Raw genomic sequence first — 20,840 nt, 5'->3', positions numbered from 1 at the left:
AATTGCCTTTTTAGAATGATTTTAACTGATTCTATCCGATTTTCAAAGTTTTATTCTGGTTGTTACTGGGATCAACGAAAATAAAGAATTAAATACTTGGTTATGTTTAACACACGAGGTGTTTCATGTTGCAGACACACTCTCAACATGTATGCTCAAGCTCTAAATATGCTACAAAGTGGTTGCATCCATAAACTCCTTTCATATTCAAGGTACCTCAAAGCCATTTATAATCAACATGCTCTGTAACTATCTGGTGGTTAAAATAATTTCCCATTCAAATATTTTTCTAACTTTTTAATAACCCTAATCGTTTCAACTTGGGGGAGGAAGGGGGGTTATGTTTGATAGTCACTTTTGTTATTTACACAAGTAATATTTTCCGTGCATTTTATTTGTTTAGTCAAGTATGCTCTTTACAATAAAGTCCTGCCTGCTAATCTCTATTTGCTGACTGACATTTTTGTTTGTTTGTTTCCCCTAGGGTGATATTTGGGGAGGTAGCTTCTGATGCTGCAGCATGACCCTTGGTTGTGTTAACAGTGACCTCAAATGTCTTGAGCATGTCCCCCAAATGTTCCAAATCCTCCTTGCGCCCCCGAAAAAGTCAGTCAGTCAGAAATGTTGACGGTTGTTATTTTTTTTTAAACTGGCAGTGCAGCTAGATTAAGCCACTTGGGCTAAATCACATCTTCCGCTCTGGTGCTTTACACAGTTTATTTTTCCTAACTGGAGAACCGCACAGACCCTTCTACCCCAAATAAACTGTTGAAGTGGAAGGGGAAGATGCTTTAAGGAAATTTACTCAAAATCTCCTGTGACAGTTCATCCGAACTGTATGTCCTTGATTCTCCACTAGAGGTCACTGGCCCATCGCAGTCTAGCTGCACCTAGTTCCACCTCCATTTCCTCTTACTCAAATTAGCACTGCGTTAATTAACACTGTAGTCCATCAACGGGCGTTTCTCTGTACAGTACAGGAGCAGAGCTTTTATAGACAAACCAAACCACATATAAAAAGCACCTACCAAAACTCTTCATCATGTACAAAATGGGAAGCGCACGTCTGAGTGACCGAGGGCAAGGTATAGTGCCATCACTCTTTAACTTTTTGTCTTGTTTGCTTGCTAAGTTGCTGTGAAATAAATCTCTTCTCCCTGTGCAGGATCACTGGCGTTTTCACTCCCCTCCTCTGTCTCTCTGAGGCTGCTGGCCAGCACACAGATTCAATGGTGCTCCCAGCCTCAGTTAAGAAAAGGTGCTAGGAATTTGCTCGTCTAGGTGTTGAAAAGAAACAGAAATCAACCTAAAAGGGGAACATTTATTAGAGAATGAAACGATGAAAGGTTTTAATGTTGGCTTTCAATTCGATGGGTGAAATCAATGCAACAAACGGCCGGGGATTTACCACACTAAAATGAACAGATTTCTAATTCCTACTGTAAAATAATTAAAAAGGGCCAGGCAAAAGTGTGTGATAATACTTACTGGAGCAATAGGTGTATACTTTTATTTTATTTTTATGTTCTGTCGCGTGCCTTGTTTCTGAATCCCCGAAAGGTCTTTAAATATCTGTATTTCGTTTGATACCTATGTTTCCAAAAGCAAGTAAGGAGAATGTCCAAAAGCATTTTCCACGTTCGTTTGAAACAAGACCAACTGCTGGTCTCCGGGGGAACGTATGGGAGGTCGGGAGGTAAATTGAGTCATAGATTGGAATAAAAATTCCAGTGATCTAGCTTGCTTGATACAGACAAGTTTATTTAACACGTATTATTGAGTTTGATTACCTCTCTAGGGACAATAAATATTTCTGAAGGAAACAAATTTCAGCAACAATAATAAAGTGGAGTAAATTCACAGATTACATACGACGTATAAAGTTTGGGCCATTGCGTTTTTCTTAGAGAATATACAGTAATCCTCTTGGATTGAGCATGATATGACCTTGAAGTGTTCACTTCTTACTGCTTGATATTTTAAAAAAAACATTTAGACTTTTTTAAAGGGACCTATGTCGTTTGTATTTAACAAATGTATTTAATTTACCATATTTATTTTCCGTGTTACCAAACCTGCTTAACAAAATGCTAGGCATATTAATTGTTTTTTTCTTTAGCTTTGTATTCCTCTCCTAGAAGACAGGGATAAATCTGTCTTTCCCTGCATTTTAGTTTTTGAAAAAAAGTGTTGATGACTTGGGTCTGTTTCCTTTTGTCCCTGGTTTATCTGGTGGGAAGCATTTACTGGAGATTAAGTGGGAAGTTGTCATAGGGTTAGGGTCCATGTTTTAGCGGATAATTGTTTAGCTCTGTCCAAAAGAAGGAGAGTGACTTAGACTGATCTCCGGGTCACAGGGACCTTTATAAAGGGGAAGAGACACTCGGATGTCAGAATCAAAAAGCAGCATAGCCCACAGTAAAAAATGCTCATTTTTGTTTTCTGACCGTGATCCTTGATTCTTCAATGGCACTTTGTGGTGAAGTTTTCGAAGTGAAACCTAAATCTGCCACATTACTATCTAGCTGTAGATATATACACAGAGAGAGATTTTAAATGTCTATATGCTATGTACAGTATGTGTATGTATCCATATATCATTTATACAAATATATACTGCACGCACGCAACTTGTTTAAATGTTCATTCTTCTTTTTCTGAAGATTTATCCCGCAGAACTAGCTAATTAAAATCTGACCCAGGTACATTATAGCTTTGTTGCACAGGTGTCTGTTGTGAATAGCATTGTGTCATAGATTTGGCAGAGACAGGCTCTTATCAGACGGAATTCAAGAGAACTTTCTCTCCCCCCCCCTCCCCGCCCACTTCCACCCTACCCCCTTTTTATGGGAATGTGCCTGATTTCCAGCAGGTATCTTTTGTTGGAAAATGATTAAGTGCAGAGTTGCTTGGGAACGTCTGTACAAGAGAAAGGACCCTTTCTTGGACTAGATGGAGGACAGCTCCTATTTCTTCACTTCTGATGCAGCTCATCTCAAGAGAAGACCCAGGTGCACGAAGGAATGGCTCCCCTGGCAGGAGTTCTTGCAAGACACGTGCCCAGAATGCTTGCTCATTCCAGCTTTGCACCTTTAAATAAGATGCTAGACGCTTAGCATTATATATGTGTGTGTATCTATCTATCTATCTATATATACACACACACATATAAAAGTGGGTTGCTGGTCTCGATCTCCCAAGTTGCTGAGCACTTCCTGCCAGACTCTAGCCGCCCTCAATATCAACTTCAATGGATCTTAAAGGCACTAAGCACATTGGAGAGCAATTGTTTTATGCAATATCAGATACCTTTGTGGATGTGCATTTTGCACAAAACCCACAGGAAAGTCTTTGGGAAATAACGTTTGTCATTTCTTTCCCATGGGGGAAAACTCTCCTTCCCAGAATATATCTGGAAAGTGCCACCACCAAAAAAATTCCAACTGAAGTCTATTTTATTTAGCTGTTCACGTGCATCTAGCAATCGCAACGATATCAAATAAAATATATTAATTATAAAGCTCAGATTTTGGTTTGATTTCTTCTAACATTTCGGATTAGAACGATCAGTTTGGTACTTTTCTATTTTGCAGTGTAATGTTCTCTTTTTAATTTGTTCAAACGCGGTATTTGGTTTATCTGGTCGCCTTTATTTCTTTATGTAGAGAATCTTAATGTGTCATAAGGCCCTTTCTCATTTTCCCATTCTGAATGTTATAAAGCACACCTTGATTAGCAGGTATACCTCAGACACAGAAAAGGACTCAAAACTTTTGGGAGGTAAACCAAATACAATTTAAAGGCCCTTCTTGTGGCCATTGAATTCAATAGGAATTTTGCCTTTGACTTCAGTTGGCGCAGAACTGGACCCACATGTGCAAATCTTAAAAAGTCGAACACCTACAACCAAGGAATTTTCAGAAATTCTCATTGTATTAATTAATTAACATATATATTTTATCACGACACGAAGTGGCATTAACATATATATATATATATATATATGAGATAAATATCCTCAGCTACTCCATACATGTCCTGATTATAGCTACTGTACAATTAAGGGACTCGATCTGGCATTCCTTTCTCAGGGACAACGTCAATTGAAGTTAATAGAAGTTTTGCATCAGCAGAAATTGAAGGACGGAGCTCTATTTTTAATTGTGTTAAGCTACCATAGACGAAAATAATATATTTTACTTTTCTAACTTATTTTTGTTTAATCGATTTACTCTTATGCAGATCGGAATAATATAGTGTCATCTTTTTAAAGATGAAGTCTCCGACGACTTCACAGGAGAGTTCTGCTTAAAAATCGATGACATGATATGACCAGTACTTACTAAGCAATAGGATTTTTGCTATGGTATTTTTGTTGACTGCACATCGAGACTGTATTGTCCATAGAGAGCATCGCCAACTGCAAGCACAAATGCAAACGTACTAAGAGCAGAGTAAAGCTTTCAGTAGCCAAAGTAGTAATAGATAAGAGAGAACACAATTTTAAATAATTTCAGAAATAAAGCAGAACTTTAAAACTGGTTGGACTGTCTCTGTCTCCATCAAAACAGCTTCAAAGAAACCTCATGGTAAATCTCATTCCACTTGATAAGATTCATTATACTTAATAAAATAGTGAATAATATTATTAATGGACAAAAAACCCAATACTATTAATGGACAGAAAAAAAACGGGGTTTAATAAATCATGTAAAATTAAACATTTTTTTTGTCTTAAATCTCGTTTGCAAACACTAGGAAGTCATTTACATTCACTTACATTTCCTTTTTAGAATCAAGTCTCCAATTGTAATCATAAACTGGCTTTAGAACTACCGTTTTTCAACCAGAAGACAAACTATTTTAGACAGAATCAAAGCAAGTGGGCCCAATCCTGCTCCCATTTAATTATTTTAAATGGAAAATCTCCCAATGACTTCAATGGCAGTAGGACCAATCTGATTATTTTTCTCCACCTTTTTGTCTCGTGAATTCTTAAAGATCGACAGCAACTCATTTCTCTCGTCGCTGCAGTTGACATGCCCAGAAACAGATTAGCTGTTTTTGAATGCTGAAAACAATATAGGCATACATTGAAAAGTATGATGTCGTTACTGTATATATAGGTACTGCTTTGGAGAAGAATAAACCTGAATGTGAACTACCTCAGCAAGAAATATACACCGGGCAACTGATGGTCCAAAGTAAAGTTAATGTAGTCATTGGGCATTTTTATGGAACATGTAAGGAAAAATTACTCTGCTAATTCCCGGAGTTTGAAAGATAATCTGTCGAAATGTTACATGTTTCGGATTATGGCATGTTATAAAACAATATTCAGACACTCGTTATCCAGCAGTTTGCAACATATTAGCATTTCTGTGTGGATTTTTTTTTTTTTTTTTTTTGGTGGGAGGAGGGGGGTTAAGCGAGTTCAGCTTTAAAACTTAATTAAAGCAAATTTTAGGATTTGAGGGGAAAGACAATTAGTTAAATTATGAGGAAAGGATTAGATAACCATTTTAATTAAAAATATGTAGTTCAGGTAATTTTATTATGATATAATTTAAATATTAAAATAACTTTATACATAGTTATATGCAGATATTTATACTCATTACGTTATGCACTTCGCATAATGCCAAAATCTGGGGGGGGGGGGAAATAAAGATTGTCCTAGGTTTATAACATTATATAGAGGGTTAAATTATTTATTTCACAATTATTTAATTTCGTTTTCCTTCTACATCAAGCAAACGTCACTTTTATTTTGATATAACCAGTCTAGTTTTAAAATAAAACTAACTTCCTGTTTATCCATTTTAGTTCACGATCATTGATACAATCGCTCTTTAATTTAACTCGGTTATTTTGAAATAGAAGATGCCAGGTAAATTCATCTTAAAACATAGCGTCAAAGTCTTTGTACTTTAATGTTTGCAATCCCCCACTCTGTGCAGACACATACCACTTACATAACTCGGCACGAACCACAATCTTGCAGATGTGTATGCACACCCATCAGTTATTTGCCAAATCATATTGTGCCATAATTTGCATTATAGAGGAAAGGAGATTTTGTCTGATGGAATCACTTTTGTGTAAATTGTTAACAAACTGTGGTAAATGTAACAATTAGAAATGTATGGGGTTTGTTTTCCAAGCGGGTTGTTTAGGTATTCTGTACTGTAACATCTAGGTGGAATATAAAGGTAAACAGGTTTTTGTGTAGATGAATCGTTTGTAAAAAGGTAGCAGTTCACCTGCAGTTCACCAAGGAAATCAAGAAGACAGTTAGTGTGTCTTTCAATACTGAAAGTTTCCACTGCTTTTTTTCTCTACCCTCCAACCCCAAAAAGGTGTGTGTGTGTGTGTGTGTGTTTGTGTGTGTGTGTGTGTGTAGGTGAGAGAGCGAGGGAGCTATAATTCATAAAGCCTCCTATCGAATTAATGATGAGGCCTGCTTTGATTGTGTTTAACGGAGCACCGACGGTGGGGCTCGCTTGATAAACAGACAGCTTTTTAACCAAATCCACAAAATTATTTGAGTGTCTGTCTATGCCCACTTTGCACTAAAAGCCCTTTGGCAAGATTTCCCAGATGTTATCTGTCTTAATTTGTTGTTTAAAGCACCCCCACCCCGCGCCTGTCAGTTTCCATTTTTAAATACCTTTTAATGTTGTGTTTTGTCTCCTTTCTCAAGACACATCTTGAAGGACTGGGAAAGGAGCGCTTTTTGAAACAACCGAGGTGATCATTTGCTGAATCCTAACCCACCTGGACCTTGAGTGACACCTCTGCATTATCACTACGGTGCAGCAGTTTGTCTGCTGAACTCACTTGTGTGGGATCAAATCCCGGGAGGGAATGAACATACATTGTGTCGAGGTTACCTCCTTCCCCCCCAAAAAATCCTTTAAAATAAATTCAAGAGGAAAAAGTCACTGAGCGTGTTGGGCACAATCTAAAGCTGTGTAGTGGGCCGTTTGCATGGGGCTGGAGGAACTGCCCTCGTTAGGGAAAGCATCCCCGACATGCAGGGGCTGCTGCGCCGAGGTGAGGGAAGGAGGCAGGAGAAGCGCCGGCTGCTGGTGCTGCTGCTGCCCGGGATGTGGAGGGAGGCAGGGGTTGCAGGATCTCCCTCGTTAAACCGAGCTGGAGATGAAAGTGGCTCGCGGCCCCGTTCCCCTGGATCTTCCCACCCTTTCGGAAGCCTGCATGCTTAATCAGTGGAACAGGCAGGAAGGGGGCCCAGCAGACAGGCTTTTGTATTTCCCCGGCCCTTGGTCAGCTCGGAGCTGACGTGCACATCAGGCTCCCCCCGAGGCTCCCCCCCCCCCCAGGTCCAGGGGTGGGTGGTTGATGTCTGGCGAAGGGGGCGCGTCACGTTGCAGCCCGGTGAGGGCAGCATCCTGGTCCCCCCTCCTCCCCTCTCCCTCGCTCTTGGCGAAGGCTGAATGAGCAGGGCTTGGCTCGGAAAGTCAATAATCTATGTGAGTGAAGGCGTGCGTGTGTCATGAGGAGAGGGTGGCGAGAGGAGACAGGAGCTGAGCCTCTCGCAAGCAGGCAGCCTTGGGAGAGTGGGAGTGCAAGCGCCCCAGCCACCATTTACACTGGCATCGCTAGGGTAAGTACAAGGGCACCAGCAGCCGCCACTGGGCACTGCCTGTCACCTGGCAGGACTCTGGTGGCCTTTCCCCTTAGTGCCCAGGCCCTGGGGGCAAGGTGTGTCCCGATCAGCAGGGTCCCCATGTGCTTTGGAGGCGGCCAGGCGATGCTAACCCACTTGGTGGGTGAGGGTGGTTCGGGAGCTTTCCCTGCGCTGGGGCAGGGGGGAGAACGGAGGAGGTGGGCTGAGAATGTCGGCAGCAGCACCCCCTCCCTCCCTGCCCATACCCCTCCCAGATAGCCTGGCTGCGCTCGGTCCCTTCGCCTACTTCCTAGGAAACGCTGATCTCCTGCAACACGGAGAGAAAGTTTAGTGCTGGGCTCAGCGGGTTGCGCCGGGCGCAGCAGCAGCACGGGAAAGCTAAAAGCCATTTCACCAGCCGGCTTCGCATCTCCCTTTTCTTTTCTTTTAATTTCTTACTGTTAATGACAAATCTTATTTACCCGAAAAAATACTATTGGATTACAAGCCTGATCACCTGATGACGACCTGCCTATAGGCGTATTTACACACACACACACACACACACACTGCGGGCTGTATTCAATGAGGGGCAGCACGTGTAGGGAAGAAGAATTTATACGCACACGGGTTCAGGGAGAGCTGGAACGCCCAGGATCATAGCCACACGTCGCACATTAGTGTGAGACTGCCTGCGTGCGCATTATAAAGTTGCCATCCATCTAGCTATGGTGTATTTATTGAAGAAATAAGGGCTGACGTTTGTAAGGGTGTGTAGCCGGGATGCCTGTTCGCTCTGGTGGGGATAAAGTTGACTTTTGCCCTGCCCATGGCATTGGCTACCTTTCTGTTAGCTGAAGGAAACAGAAACGCAACTGAGCCAAGTTCTAGAATCTCTGTGACGGTAGTTCTGAGAGAAAGGTACAAAGTCGGTTCAAAGAAAGAAACGTATACCTTGCTTAGGCAAAACAGATAGGGCTTCAGAAAGAACTTTCACATGAAGTGGGATGTTCCATTTAAAAAAAATCTCTCAATTCTGCGCTGGGGCTGTTTCCCCTGGAAAGATGGGTTAAGGTGCCATGACCCTTCCCTCTCCCCGCAACATCAGCCTTTTGATCATCTGCAATCTACATCCCTTGGCCAGCCACTCCCAGGGTTTCATGCGATATGCCTGCTGCCACAATTAGCCTGCCCAGCTAGCACGCCAATTTATCGGTGGGAATTGTTAGAGGTTTACATTTTCATGTCTTGATTAATGCATGTAGACTGTGTTGCTGATCAGTAGCCCTATTTCTTTATTCATTCATTCCTACCCAAAAGCTTTAAAAGAAGAGAGAGGGCTCTTAATACAGAAAACGAGTTTTGTAGTTAACCTATGGGAACAAAGGACAATGCTGATTTCGTGTGTTTATAGTATTTAATATCCTACGGTGTTTTCTTAAATAAAGTTACTATATTATCAGACACGAAAATGTATTAAGAGATGCCCGAAACTATTTGTTAACACGCACACACACCCCACAACAAAAGATATTGTAATAAGGTACTAACATCTAGAACTAGTAAATTCTTCTGAAATGTGGAAATATATTAGAACAAGCCGATTGCTCTGCAACAGGATCAAACTTTAAATTCATATCCGTGCTGTTTCTAGGAATATTGTTAAATATGCTACAGTAATCCCCACGGATAGCTATTTTTTGGTGTTTAGGTTGGGGGAACTTCATTATTTTCAATGCAAAATGAAAGGTATTACATTTCTTAGTGCCAGATACAAAATCCACACTGTTTGGGGTCATTAAAACAAAAGAACAATAATCTCCACAAAAACATCCAGGCAAATAAACTGTTGTATTAGCGGGAAAGTGGTGTGTTGTTATTATCCATATGGCAGCAGGTGTGATCACCCAGTATTTATATACCTCTTCGATACTTAAAGACATATCTGATTTTCGTTTTGTTTTTGTGGTTATAGGTGAGATCCTTGACCAGATACAATATCTTTGTCAGTACCTTTCCTTTTTATTGTATTATATTTTCTAAAAAGAAGAGGTTGCTATTATTATGTTATGGATATGGGGCTCATACAGGCGCAGATATAATGTAATTGAGAGATAGCTAAGTTGTGTTTATTACCCTTACTGTATATTGAGAGCATACCTGCTTAGGGGACCTACATCTGGATGCACAGAATGAAAGGAAGTTAAAACCTCTGAAAGGTAATTGTGGCACAAGCACGTTTTCGACAGCATGTGTCAGCCATATTACCTTTTAAAATACATATTTAATAGGCCTGAGGCACACTCTTTCCTAATGGTTAAAGAGGTGGACGTTTTATTTAAAAAACTAAATAAGTAAGGAAAAAAAGAAAGAAACTGTTGCAGGTACATAGATACCTCCTTGAATGACAGTAAGCTTGTTTTTTCCCCTCCTACTGTATCTTAAATATGAGCCTATTTTAAAAATAAATGCTAAAATGAAGTCTTGGAAGTCAATTACCAATCCAAACTGACTGTGTAAAGGCCCAGTTAGTAGACTACCAAAAATAACAAAAACATTTAAAAGCAGTTAATCCCATCAAATGTATAATCTACATCTTCCTGTGTGTTCCCGCTAGCCAGGCTAACAAGATTATCACTTCTAAACAGTGTTTACATTCGTAAACATATCTTTTTGGTAAGATTAACCTGACCCTTAATTTTAGAGTGGTAACAAACAAAACAAAACAAAAAAAGAGGCAACAAGAAACACTTTAAGTTACTCAATGGACATCGGGAGTAGCTAGGATGTATTATTTCCATACAGTACCAACACAAATTAAATAAGACAAATTCTCTTTTTGAAGATTAAATACTAAAACTAGATTATTATTTATGATATTATTGTCAAGGTCATTCATCCCTTCTCAAATGGTTTGTGAAATACTGCTGCCTTTAACAGTAAATTACATTTACTGTTACATGACTATCTTTTGGTCCTAACATTGGAAAGCTAAAGCCTTGGGGAAATGTCCCTGCTGAAATGATTTTTAGAATATTCCTTCTTCCCTCCCTCGCCCCCGTTAAAAACAACCACCATAGCAGGACAAAGGCTCAACCTGGGCACAGTCGTGGGTGAATGAAAGGGTGAGGTGGGGGCGATATGAAGGACTTGCCAGTGCTGCCCTTCTTCGGTCCTGGTACCCACTGTGTCCTTCACCAACTTCCTAGGAAGGACCTACTCCGCAGTTAAGGGTTTGAAAGGATTCTCATCAGGTCAGTAATGTCTGAATAATATAATCCTGATCATCACTGAACGGGGGAGCATTTTAACTTCAGACAATGTACGTCGGAGCTCTTACGCCTATATAACAGGGAGAGTAGGTCGATTTCTTTTAGAAGAGCGTTTCGTGAGCTGAATATCACAATCGCCTTTGACTCTCCAGTGCTTGTTGTTTTTTATTTTTATTTCGGTTAAAATCTTTTGACGAGCCCCCTTGGCTTTGTTAAATTCTGAGTTTGAAGGGTTACACATATGAGCTTGGTTTCATTATTCCCTCCCCTACTGAGTGTATTCGATAGGAAAAGCGAGCCTGATGGTGGCTCTGCTTAAGCCTTTTATTTAAACTCAGCCCCACACAGCCCCCCGCAACCATGTAGGTTTGTGTGGGCGACCAGTAGGTGTCGCTATGCCCCTGCTGGCCGGAGCCGTCCAAAGGCACAGACTGCCCCGCCTGATCCCTTTCCCCCAGGGATCAAGTAGGGCTGTAAATATTCTCCTAGTGACAGTATTATCTCACCTTTCTCACCTGCCCATGGTACTGGGGCTTTGTTGGACAGGACCACAAAGTTGTGTCAATCATTGGGAAGGGGCTAGAGAAATAAATGGGGTGAGGGACATGAATCCAACCTCTGTCCCACCCACCCCCAACCGCGCCACCTTTTCACTTGATCTCTGTGCAGTACTAGAAGATCAGCGGTGGACTTCAGCGACCCCGGTGGATTAAAAACAACCAACCAGGTTAAATCAGCATTTTGGACAGATTATTATGGAAACCAGTGAAATAATGGGTCAGTTGAAATCTTAAGTTTATTGATGTTTATGCCAATGTGTAAAGTGCTGAAGAAAATAAAACACAAAAGCCATCAGGAAAAGGTGGCTAATGCTTATTCCGTAAGTGCTAAAGCTACGAACACTGCGTGCATAGAAACACAGCTGCATTGGCTACTTATCCATGATTGATGCTGAAGTTAGCGTTTTGAAGCCTCACAATATTATTGACTCACTAAAATGTATCTAACAAAGAGTTTACCGCACGTCACCCCACTCCTCGCCCCCGGTTCCTAAAAATCTAACCATTTAGCAATTATCTGAAATGTGAATTAAATTCCCCGGTATTAAAATTCTTGTCCTCTCTTCTCCTCCCGCTGCTCTTGGTTTCTGCCTTGGGATGTCATGTAAGAGATTATTAATCAGCAAAAGGATGGGTTGTTTTGATTTTTTGTCTCCAAAGGAGAGGATTTAGCCCTAGTGAGGTGTATTCACCGTAGTTAAGGGAAGCTTTTGTACAGGGAAACCACTGTCCCAATTTAGTAATGTTGTGGGGGCACTAAATTAATAAATAGAATTGTGTCTTATTGAAAAAGTGCAGGTGCTTTTAAAATGTAGGGCACTGATGTTAATTTTTTTTAATGCTTACAGTAAGGGGTTTGGGTGTTGTGAAAAGGACAGTCCTCCAGAGCTGCATTTTTTCTCTCTGCTACAATGAGCTGTAAAGAATGCCAAAGAATGAGTGCCCACCTGTAAAGTGTGCCTGTACAGGTCTTATTATTCACAGTATGATCGGGTGAAATACTGTATCTTTTACATTTAAAGAGCAAGCAAGCAAAAAAAAAAAAAAGCTGAAACAAGAATTAAAGTTTCTTTTTACAAACACCTTGCTCCATCTCTTAGATCCAATGTTTATCCAGATTCTAGGCATTTTCTGGGTAAAATATGTGCAATAAATAATGATCCTTCTGTGGTATTTTAAAAAACACAGGTGAAATGTATGGATGTGGCGCTAAATATATATCCCTGTATTTTTAGCTTGCAAATGCTCAGTATTAGGTAACTAATGTGTAACGTAATGGGGGGGGGAGCGATATTTATTGTTCATATTCTATTCTATTGGCCAAGTTAGTGTTAAAGTGGCAAGTGACTGAAGCAAGTGACAGCTGTCCCTTGCTCTCCCTGTGGCACATGCCTTGGAGGGGGAGGGGCTGCAAGGTGCAGGAGGGCCGGGAAAGTGGCCCTTGCAGATAGAGCTGCGTGCGGAGGAGTTGGGGTTTGTGCTGGTTGCGGGGCTTATTCAAATGCCGCCCGCTGCTGCTGTGATTCGCAGGGACTCGGCCTCCATATGGTAATACAGAGCGAGGGGCGGGGGTGTGTGTGGAGGGGGGGGGTGTCGGGTGATGGGGGGGGTGCTCAGGCACCGCTCTGGAGGCAGCCCGGCTGGGACAGAGCACCGGCACCGGAGGCAGCGCGGCAGCGGCTCTCCCCACCCTCCAGCGGCGGCACCCAGCGACCCACCGGCCCCGGGGTAAGCAGCAGCACACGCAGCGGCAGCCAGCCATCCAGGCGCATCGGGCACTGCCCTGCACCACTAAGGGAGACCAGGCACAGAGAAGGAGATGATAGAGCTATGGTTACAGCATCTATCTACCCATATAGACATAACGTGTACACCACAGACAGATGTGTGACACAGAGAGCTGTGCATTGTATAACAGTGATATATGTAACGTGCCGACCTATGTACACGCATTCATACACACAGATGGGTGTCTATATGTACAAACATGTACCTGTGCATATACAAGTTACGCGTGTTATTCACACACATATGTACGTGCACGTAAGTGTGCATCTCCCTCTCTCTTAATACAGAGGCAGAGAGCTATGATTCACAGGTTTTCATTCAAATCAGCCTAGAAGACTGAATTGTTTTAGCCAGCTAGGTGTCCCCAACGTTACATGTAAACGAGCGACTCTGCAATCAGTTGTAGAGTCCTACAGTTATTCATAAAAATGTGTAGAAAATGTACTTTCCTAATATATTGGTGCTATATATGGTAAGGTAAGAACTAACCTAATGGATGGTAGTGCCTGTTTCCGTTTTTTCTTTCTTTCTTTCCTTTTTTTTTTTTTTTTTAATGTTTTACGTGTGGCCATCTGACCACTTTTTATTGGGTGACCTATCATATGAGCACTTTAGTGTAGGGCTTGTAAATCTAGAGCAAGAGGCAGCGCTTGAAATACCATAAGAATCGCTAAAGAATTAAAATATACATGTTGTGAAACAGGTGCTGAATAATGTAGAACGAAAATTACACTCTGATATGTATTTCGAAATATATGCATTACAGTCTTTGCGGAGGGCTAACTTTTGCCCTACTCGTTCGTGCAGGTAAGTCATTCATAGTGTAAATAATTACCTATGCATATGCTTAGACTTATTTAATTTTAAAAATGTGTGTGTACGTGCGGGCATTGTTCTTTTTATGGTACGAAATTCTACATTTTTTAAAAGCATACTATGGCTAGAAAGACGGTAATATTTTATTTTTAAACAGTTTAAACTATTTGTTTGGGGGTTAGAATATTTCCCCCCATTAAAATAAAGTGAAATAACCTAACATTGTTTTAACATACTTCAAGGCCTGTGGATTTTAGGATAAATAAAATGTATTGATATCGGCAATATTTTAAAATAACATATGAAAATGCTTTTTCAAATCACATAGGTGTCGGTTTTAAGCCACATAAGTTAAAAATAAAACGTAACACATTATTAATGTAGCCGTTAAGACAGAACGTACAACATGGTTGAAAATGTCTTCCTTGGAGAAAGCTGACCATACCTAGATCTACACAATTTAAAGAGAATATTTTGAAATCAAAGATTCTTGAAATCAACAGAGAAATACGTGCGTATATAGGTAGTAATTCAGCATCGAAATATTAGAAATCGTTTGAAACAATTCCTATTACGCTCTTTATCTAGATTGCCTTGTCCCCTAAAATGGTATTTTTTTCGAATATGAAGTTAATTAGGAGGTCAAACTTTCACTCGCGAGCTCCTGCCATTACAGCTGATCAAGGTACACGTCAGTAATATGTGCCTCTCCTTTTAAGACTAAACAAGAATGTTGTGCAGCTTGAATTGTATTAACAATGTACATATTTGGTAACCTTATACAACCAGAAGCAGGGAGGAAACTGTATATAGAGCACATACAGCAGAGCAGTCTTGCAAAAAATAAAAGGATTTTTTTGTTTAAATCAAGGAGGAAAATATAAAGAAAATGCGCTAGCCTGTAACTTTCAGTAAATTAAAAAAATGCAAATATACCTTTACATATGCATCAGTATTAAAAATAATACACGCTGGAACCAACAGGAGCAGCAGCAGCAGGAGGAGGAGAGGAGAATGGCGCAGCGGCGAAGCCCTGATTATGCATAGAGAGACGTCTGGAGCAGCCTCCTCTAACCTGTTCTCTTCTCCGTGCAGTGCTGCAGGCCGGCCGTCCTCAGTCAGCCACAGAACCGGAGCAGCAGAAATCTCTTCTCAGTGCCTAACAGATATTTGTCATTCGGGGTTTTTGGTTGTTGTTGTTTTTTGGGGGGGATGCGGGGGGGAGGGGGAGGGTTGGTTTGTTTCTGTTCCTTTAATTACAATCTTCAATAACAGGGACGATCGCTCCGGGAATCTACAGTCTCTTCTTCAAGCAGCAGGATTTGCATATTTTTAATGCCCTAATTTCCTTGATGTATGTAAATGCAGCCGGACGTACAGTAAGACTCGAGCTGACGTCAATGGACGTGACCTCGCTGTTAAACCTTGAACGTGAAGCTGGGATGGGGAAAACTGACGAGAGAGAGGGGGAGATGCAGCCTGGCTGCTCGAAAAGGGCGCAAGCGGCGGAGGGGATACATTACAGCGGCGGCGGAGGCAGGAGCCAGCCAGCAGCCGCAGCAGCATCTTGAGCTGCAGAAGCCGCGGAGAGGCAGCTGGACACGTGTGAAGAGCTTTCCTCGGCTGCCTGGCTCGTCTCCATCCCCGTTTTGCAAGCCACCTGAGCTGATCAGCGCCTCCACCCCGTAAAATAAACGTTATAACAATCCCAGCCCTCCCTCCCCAAACAACAGCAGAACAAGCGCAACGTCCTGTAAATGATCCCACCAACAAGAATGGGACACACTTGCTGCTGCTCTCCAGAAGATAATGAGCGGGAAATCTACAACGTCGGCATTCACTACCCCTCCCCTCCCCCTCACCCCCCCCCCAAAAAAACCCCCCAACAACAGTAGCAAACCCAGATATTAAAAGATAGACGTGAGTTCAGTGGGTTCAGGTAAATCGTCAGCTTAAGTGATCAGTGCGCTTCCTGTGGTACCTGGTTAGTGATACAGTGTTCTCTACAGTGGCTGTAAGGGAACTGCTGCTGCTGCTGACAGTGTCGGTTCGGAAAGAAGAGACCGAAAGCAGAAGAATCGCCAGGCTCCTAGCGATTCACCCGCATGCCTTGTAAACCTAATTGCTATACGCAGGGGTGGCCCTGATCTGCAAGTGAATCTTGGTCATAAGCACTTCTCTTGGTGTTGCGTTCATTTCTCCCCTTTGAAGGGAGAGGCTGAATCTAAGGAGACCCTGAATTCTGAACGTGCCTTATTAACTAAAACGGGGCCAGAAGAGAGCAGATGTCAGAGGGGCTTTCTGAAGCTGCGCTTCCCCTTCTCTCTGACTTTATCTTTTATTGCTCCCCCTATAGATACATAGGCCTGAAGAACCTTTACGGGCAGGAGGATTTCCCGCGATGAGGCTTCAGAATTAGAGGCAGTCACGTTTTTGCAAATCATGGACATGTTTCCTTACTATCTAACTTTTCCTTTTCTCGTGCCACTGTGCTATATTTCATGGGCTTTCTGTAGATTTCGGCACCATCAGCCTTATAGTAAACCAGATGAAATATGTAAGCTGCAAGCTAGCGACTTCTCTCTCTCTCTCACACACACACACACACACACAAATCTTTGTCTTCTCTCATAGGTGGGAAGCAGCACCTGCGAGCCCCATGGTGTGGCTGTGGGTGTGATTGTGGCAGTGAGGTTGCAGTGGCGGCCACTGACAAGGACACGAGTGACCGTCTGTCCTTTGGCTACAGTTGGCGGGAAATCTGAGGGCAGAGCCCTCGGTGCTCTCAGCCTGCGTCTCTCATTACCGCCTCCCATCTCCCTGCAGCCACATTTCCATTCGCGATACTCATCTGATTTTTGTTTTGTTTTGTTTTTTTGTTTTTTGTTTCTTACTTTGCCCCTCCCCCGCCCGCCTCCACTCGTCACAAATACCCAGCCCTGCACATAGACACACTCTTCACCCACACACTTCTTGACACCCACACATGCAATAAAGCAACCCACCACCATAGAGAAAACACGCTTATCCATGCACAGATACATTCTACAAACACACCCACCCAGAGACATATTTACACACACACACAACCTTCCCCATCAACACACAGCCTTGCACGCAAACATTCCTACAAACACACACCCTATACAAAGGTTCTTACAGCCTTCCTTCACAAACACACCTCCCCCGCACACCTTACGCCCATGTTCTCCTTCTCGCAAACAACAACCATGCTTCTACACTGTGAGTCCTCACCGTCTCACTAATGCATGTCCATATCTCTACACACACAATAAGACCCGGCCTTCTTTCTACACTCTCCACAGGCTCAACCCCACCCCCGCAACTTTTTAAAACACTCCCCTTCTAGCTCTCTCTCTTTGCAATGGCTCCCACTAAGCTCCATGAATCCATCCTAAAATCCATTTACTAAAACTGTCGATGCTGTCCCCCTTGTTTTGAGCGCAAAGCACTGAAAAACAAAACCAACCCTCCTTCCAGAAATCAATGCTATGACGAGAGGTCCCTCTACAAGTTTGCAAGGGAAAGAGGTTTTGGTTTCATTCGCTTTTGATATGGACAAAAGTCATACATAACGGCAGTGCCTCCCGAAACAAGACACAGAAGAAGCTGTTCCTCAAAAGTGAACTGGATGAAAACATGCTAGAAAACGCAACTTCTTGGGGCAATTTTTGTAAGTTTCCAAAGAAATGAGTGCTTCCCTCCTGCTATAGGAAAACGTAGCCATTGCTCTTCTTTAGACTAGACATTTCTAATTTGTTCCGTCTGTCAGAAGGGGACTATGAGAGGGTTTGGTGCAAATTCATTATGTCTGGCAACGCATAACTTATAGTAGGAACTGAAAAAGACCGTGGCAATGGATGAACAATAGGGCTTCAGTTCATCAGCAACAAAAGCGTTGGGGAAAGTGGTTGAATTTCAGAGCACGTCCTCCTCAGCAGAGAGGGCTGGACTAGACCTTGGCCAACCCCCCCTCGCTCCCCCCCCCCAAAAAAAAAAACTTGCAGAGCCTCACGTACAACACTTCACTTTCTACTCTGGGGCTTAGGAAGCAATATGGAAGAAAAAACTTTTTTTTTTCTATTTCTTCCCTGTTTTTCTGGATGGAAGCGCTTTCGAAGTCTTTTTAAACTAACCATACAAGAATTATACCATGGAACTAAGCTGCAGTTTCAAATAAAGGTGATGATCTGCATTTCTGGAGACCTGAAGAAACCCGCTGTCTATGCTTTAAGGGGGGCTTGACCGTGGGATCTTTGTTTGCAGTCGGAGATTCATCCCTTACATCTAGATCGGGGGGGTCAAATGTTTCTTATAAGGAAAAAAAGTAAGTATAATTGGGGGAATATAGAGGATCAGAATTCTTTGTCAAATGGAGAAAACTGAACTTCATATCACACATGTGCTTCCAGAAACGTGTCTTTATGAATCTGAGCTCGGTTAGTGTCTCTATGTCAGGTTCAGGGGCAGTAGCTGCTTCTTCTGGTAGCAGACTGGACACGTTGCCTTATTAACACTCTTATAACTTGCAGTGATGACTGTGAGGGAAATCTGATTAACAGGACAGAGTTTCATGAGTTTACATGATGACTTATATTGGTTAACTGATTTAATACGTGCGATGCTAAACCTGTTGGTCCTGTACGTAGTTAGGTCTGTGAACTATTAATTATCAAACAGATTGACAGTAAACGGATAGCTTGAGCGTTTAAACATAGAGAGAGAAAGCTTTTTAGCAACGCCAGGTTGGCTTCTGCAAATGTATCAACATAAAAATAGTCTTCACAGTGGCTGTCATTAGCGCATTGTAACTAAAACTGATTGCTCTCACATTTTCAAGTTTGTTTTAATCTGATAATGAAAGCATATGCTTGTTTATGTAAATGTGAAAGGGTTATTTAATGTAGTTGATAAATAAGATTTTTATATACCCGTGTTTAGTGGGATAGCTCCAATCCGAGCAGCCATTACTTCCTGGGTTATCCAAAATGCACCCTAATCAAAATATGTATTATTTTATGTCGAGCTGATTGGTAAAGGTTGCATGATATTATAACTATTCATATATTGGACAACACAGCATAGGAAGCTATATTATGTTTAACACAGACTAAATTCGGATTCAAATCTACACCTTTCTGTAGTATGCGTATGCAGAGGAGTGAAATATTGTAGACGCCAAAGCAATCAATTTATACTGGTGTATTTGCTGGGTTTCCTATTGCTAGTGTAACTGTGGGTTATTGAGCAGGGAATGTCTGTGAGAGTCACTTCAGCAGCTGAATAGCTCAGAACTTGGGTAAGAGTTTCCCAGTATGTCAGGGCCACGGCCAGAGGACCTTCCAGCAACTGAAGGCTGCTGCACAGGTTGCAGTTTAGGCCGAACATAACGGACTATACAGTCCGCAGGCAAGGGGTCTACCCCCGACCTTGGTACTAGTAATTACAACGCACACCCGGGCTAAGAGCTCCAGTAGGCAGCATAATTGAAGGCAATGCACTTATGCACTAGTGTTCATCTTCCAAAAGAAGAAAAAACACTGAGCATTCATGAAAGGGATAAAAAAGAAATCCTTCAAATGCAAGTATAAAGGAATACATATCACTTTGCAATGAATGTCTTTGTTATTTTCTAATTTTTCATTAATTTCTTACTAATTTAACCGATATGATTACATTATTTAGATTCACACATACAATGTATTGTTCAGTAACTCCTTAAATATAGCCTATATCTTTCTAATGATATTGATTTTAGGACATCACTGATGTAAAGCACCTGAAAATTCTGTCTTGAAAATACTGGCATAATGTGTTTTGCATATTTTGAAACTGGAGGCTAGGTGGAGCCTCTATCCTTTATCAAGTAACTGGCAGCTTACAGAATGCAAATATCTGATCTGCCTTCACAGTTTTGCCCCCTCTACTCAACAACCCCAAAATATTTTTGCTATTCTTAATAATAAAATTCCTCCCAAAGAATTGTGGTTATGATCTCCCTATTATTAATTATTATTATTATTTCCATTTAAATTTTAGTTATGTTTAACCCTTCAGATACCATAGTACACTACTCATTATATCTGCTTTATGGCATATTAGATTATCTGCAGGAACTATAGTGAGTTAAAGTATTTTAGTCAATTATTTGATTATATTAAATGTCGAGATACATCACATTTTCTGTGCACACATATGTTTATCATTGTCAAACACCCTATACATACAAAATTCATGGACTGTAAGTGTTAAAATTATGATCATTTGCTTTTTTGGCTATTTTTCAGATTCAGATTAAGAAGAAGGATCACAAGGGATGGCAATCATCAAGAAATGGTAATTTTAAAATTTCATGTTTAATAAAATCCAACCAATAGAATATACATAACAAAAATAAAATACAAATATTGGCTCTTTAACAGCCCATACAGTGTTTCCATGTAATAATTATTGAATGGGGTTTGGAATTTTAAAAATTATCAGTAGTCTAAGTTTCTTTCTTTCTTTTTGTAGTTCGAATTTATATTATATAGGCCTCTGTATGCTATATATCAAACATAACAGAAATATAATCTGCAATTGCCTATAAAAATTAATTCTGGACACAATAAATAATAGGGCACTTTTATTAGAAAGCAAACCAGTCAAGTGCCTTACTTGGGGTATACAAATAGCTATAATTAAATGGCTTTTATACAGGAAATGATTGCTTGGATTGTATTAGTGGACTGTGGTTTACATCTTTGTGAATTA

The 20,840-nt window shown here is 41.2% G+C and overlaps 1 long non-coding RNA gene across 7 annotated transcripts in view; it reads left to right on the top strand.

Moving 5' to 3' along the window:
- Positions 1-930: 930 nt before the first annotated feature.
- Positions 931-20,840, top strand: part of LOC140911428 (uncharacterized) — a 162,416-nt gene continuing 142,506 nt past the window's right edge. For 6 of the 7 annotated variants that reach the window (XR_012158944.1, XR_012158945.1, XR_012158947.1 and 3 more), the window contains exons 1-3: positions 931-1,085; positions 6,704-7,627; positions 20,375-20,423. This is a non-coding gene — a long non-coding RNA (uncharacterized LOC140911428). Of the gene's footprint in view, positions 1,086-6,703; positions 7,628-11,571; positions 11,680-20,374; positions 20,424-20,840 lie in introns of all 7 variants that reach the window. The other variant, XR_012158946.1, reaches the window with a different exon arrangement.

The sequence above is a fragment of the Lepidochelys kempii genome, chromosome 5 (genome assembly GCF_965140285.1).
Source record: "Lepidochelys kempii isolate rLepKem1 chromosome 5, rLepKem1.hap1, whole genome shotgun sequence".
NCBI lineage: Eukaryota > Metazoa > Chordata > Testudines > Cheloniidae > Lepidochelys > Lepidochelys kempii.
The sequence above is the reverse complement of the archived record's forward strand: the minus strand, read 5'-3'. Positions and strand labels throughout refer to the sequence as shown.